This window comes from Euleptes europaea, chromosome 9 (assembly GCF_029931775.1).
Source record: "Euleptes europaea isolate rEulEur1 chromosome 9, rEulEur1.hap1, whole genome shotgun sequence".
Classification (NCBI taxonomy): Eukaryota; Metazoa; Chordata; class Lepidosauria; order Squamata; family Sphaerodactylidae; genus Euleptes; species Euleptes europaea.
This window is the reverse complement of record NC_079320.1, coordinates 25,209,378-25,212,864: the sequence shown is the minus strand read 5'-3', so window position 1 is coordinate 25,212,864 and position 3,487 is coordinate 25,209,378. Positions and strand designations below refer to the sequence as shown.

The 3,487-nt window shown below is 42.3% G+C and overlaps 1 pseudogene; it reads right to left on the bottom strand.

Moving 5' to 3' along the window:
- Positions 1–1,805: 1,805 nt before the first annotated feature.
- LOC130482971 (60S ribosome subunit biogenesis protein NIP7 homolog) lies at positions 1,806–2,410 on the bottom strand (annotated as a pseudogene).
- Between the last annotated feature and the right edge of the window lie 1,077 nt (positions 2,411–3,487).

The window sequence follows — 3,487 nt, the reverse complement described above, 5'->3', positions numbered from 1 at the left end:
GTATTTAAAATTTATTTAACTTTTCAAAGTTTATGCTTCCTTCTGTTTTCCTCATTTGGACTTAAAAAAAAACCGCTCCCCAAACTTCTGGTAACACTTCAATTTGCTCCTAAACCACGTCTTTCTAGACTGATGTAAATTGGTCCCTTTCTCCCTGTTCATATGGGTCATTTCCCTACAGGCAATTCACTCAGCCTTCCCTGATGTAGCATTCATTTTATTTTGTTGTGAGAACTGTGAAGAGCAATAAGCAAGAAAACACAGAAAGCTGAACTAGAAGAAGTGTGCGAAATGCATGAAAGTATGGGGGGAGTTAGCTGTTCCAATAATATTATTCTCTTGAGGGTCCAAATCACTGCCTGACTCTTTAAGAACCTGGGCAGGAGATCTAATGTGCTTTACTAAGGTCAATGGCTGCCTCATTTAATCTAAAAGTTACTGCATCTATTGTCTTGCTTGCTTGCCTCATTATCCAGGCCAGCTCATCCCTTCTCACTTCAGTAGGACAAACACAGGTTATCCACTTGCAGGCAAGCCTTGCTGAAATAAATGCTTCCGAGTTAGGATTGAAGTGACCTCCTACCGGACTGGTTTGCCAGCAAACTTCCTTGTTAGTATGCCAGTTTAAATAGTTTGTGGATTGTGATAATAATTTATGATGAACAGTAGAAGGACACTATGAAGATGTGCCTTTCATTAGCTCTGATATCTGAATGTACTCTCTAGACCATCGTGAAAGTGTTAGGTAAAGCAGGAGATATGTCCATCCATAGCTACTCGCCATGATGTTTGAACGGAACCCAGGGACAGATTAAGACATGCTGAAGCCCTAAACTATGTCAAGTTTAAGAGGCCCCATAGCAATACCAGAAATGGTAATTTAGTCATTATCAGTAATTTTCTTGTGTTTAGAGGCCCCCTCATAATCTGAGGCCCTAAACTGTAGTTTACTGAGTTTGTACATAAAATCCAGCTCTGATTTTCAGAGGCCTTCCAAGAGCATCTGGTTGACCACTGTGGGAAACAGGATGCGAGACTAGGTAGACTATTGCTCTGATCCAGCAGGGCTCTTACTATGTGCTCATATACATTTCTGTTCTCTATTCGTTCTCTTTGCTTAATCCATTATTATTATGGACAACCGGGGAATGGCTTAATGATACCAATATTTTTCAGTAAGTAATTAAATAAACTGCCAAAAAAAATTCTGCAGGAGAATACTAAAAGGGATGCTCTTACTATCTTTGGTTTATAAGGATTGCTGCATAGGGTGGCAAAAATTCATTGCAGCTGTATAGGTGAATTGGAAAAAAAACCCTTAGTATTATCAAACAATAGACCTTTATTTTCCATAATGTCTTTCATTCCGTCAGTGTCTCCAACTTTCCCACAGAATTAAAAACAGATTTCGTTTATTTAAGGGGCCTAGGATCTGATCATGAACTCCTACCTGTATGAATAAGGAATGGCTACATTTGAATGATTTGAGTTTCTAAGGATAAGGCAGGTGAAATTAGATTGGAACTATGCATAAATCAGTATAAGGTGGTAGAGTCCTAAAATGGTGCAATGGACTGTACCAATTCATACTGCATATAGAGAATAATATTTTTTAAATTTAAAACAGAGTTTTACTTTGTAGAAGTCAGACTGGCGGCAATTTGCTTGCCTACAAACAGACACAGTTCTTACTGCACTGAATAACACCAGACAGACATATCTGTGGCCTGTCTCCCCACCCCACCCCCGTCCCAGACATTGCACAGCCAGGCCAGCCAAGGTATGCATGGAAAGATGGAGAGAGACCAGTTGGCAGTTCCAGTCAGATCCTCTGGTTCCCATCCCAGGCAAGAAGTCCTTGAAGCCTCCTGCCCCTTCAGTTAAGTCAGTGTCTCCTCGTGGCATATGTACTCCCTGATGTCTGCTTGATGAAACAACAATGGCCATCACGTCCACCTTCCGGCACTCCTGAGTGGACTTGGCGGCCACTCCAAAGCCCAAGGGGACATCAGCCATGGAATACAACACCACTCCCTGGTACTGGGCTGTGCTCTCTGTAAATCGCCCCAAGCCAGATTTCAGTATGTGGTTCCCATAAAGGAAGGACTATTCCACACCAGGCTTTACCCACACTTTGTACTTAGCATAGGGGGCAAGATAATCCAAGGAGCCGGAACGTCTGGGTTTTGGTAAACTTGCCAAAGCAGGTGCCTATGGCCACCAGGTTCTCCTGGGGGATGTTGGTGGCCAGCTTCAGGATCTTCTCGCTGAGGTAATAGACACGGTTCTTGTGCAGGCAGAAGCAGTAAGCGCCGTTGGGCCAGTCCACCATCAGCTGCAGGTTCTCGCCCACGTATCTGGTGAGCTTCTCGAAGAGCGCACACGTCTCCTCCTCCGTCAGTGGCCGCATCGCCCCGCCACCATGCGCCCGGCAGAGAGAAACCGGAAGCCACGACCCAGCGACCGGAAATGGCATCCGCCAACTAGGTCTGGCTGCCCGACAGAAACTGGCGCCGGCTGTTCCGGGGCCCGAAGGGGCCTAGAGAATAATATTTTTGAATGTCCCCCACTGAATGTAATGCAAAATTTACTCAAGGAAAAATCAATTTAATACTTGTCATGGCAGAGGAAGCTGTCAGCTCTGTTTAACTCCTAGCTAATACAATTAAACGTATTGATAAATTATAATCCAATTATAATTATTTTGCTGGATCTCTTTTAAATGCCTGTGTTGGTCAACAACAAGTACATCAGGTCAACAGTCTCTGGTAGTCTGAAATATTCTCCCCGTACATTTCTGAAAATTGCTATTTTTGTGCTAAATCCATTTATTCTTCAGGGTAAATGCTGACCTATTTGTATATATAGATAAATGAAGGGCTTCTTAACAGATGAGCATATACATTGTGTTGGAGGAAGAATATGTATATGAACCCAGATGGCTGGCATTATTAGGTCCTCTCATAGTGTTGCCTGAGTGGACATGGGAGCAGAATTGGCATCTGGCTTGATGCAGGCCCTAGTCCTCGGGTTACTGTCTCTTACTACTCAATGCCTGTGCTGTGTCTGAGAGAAGAACAATATTTACTCAAATGCAAGACTATTTTTTTTCACAATTATGCCATCACAAAAGGGGGGGTCATTTTTTTAATTTTTATTTCATTAGATTTATATCCCACCCTTTTATGTTTGCATACATTACAGTTATGTCCAATAATAATTTTTACATTGAGCGTCATGTTCCTTTCAAGTAAATATGGTATCGCTGCCCATAATGATCCATTAATTAATGATATATTGGAGTGGTAACCTATGGAAACCCATGTACTTATTTCCCACACACACACACACAAGCTACCCTTCTTCCAAAAAGAAAGACAGGGGCTATCATGTTTTATCATGACAACAACCTTTTTAGTAGGTTAAGCTAAGAGACAGAGGATTGGCTTAAAGTCACACGGTGATCTTCAGAGTTGAGCAGAAATTT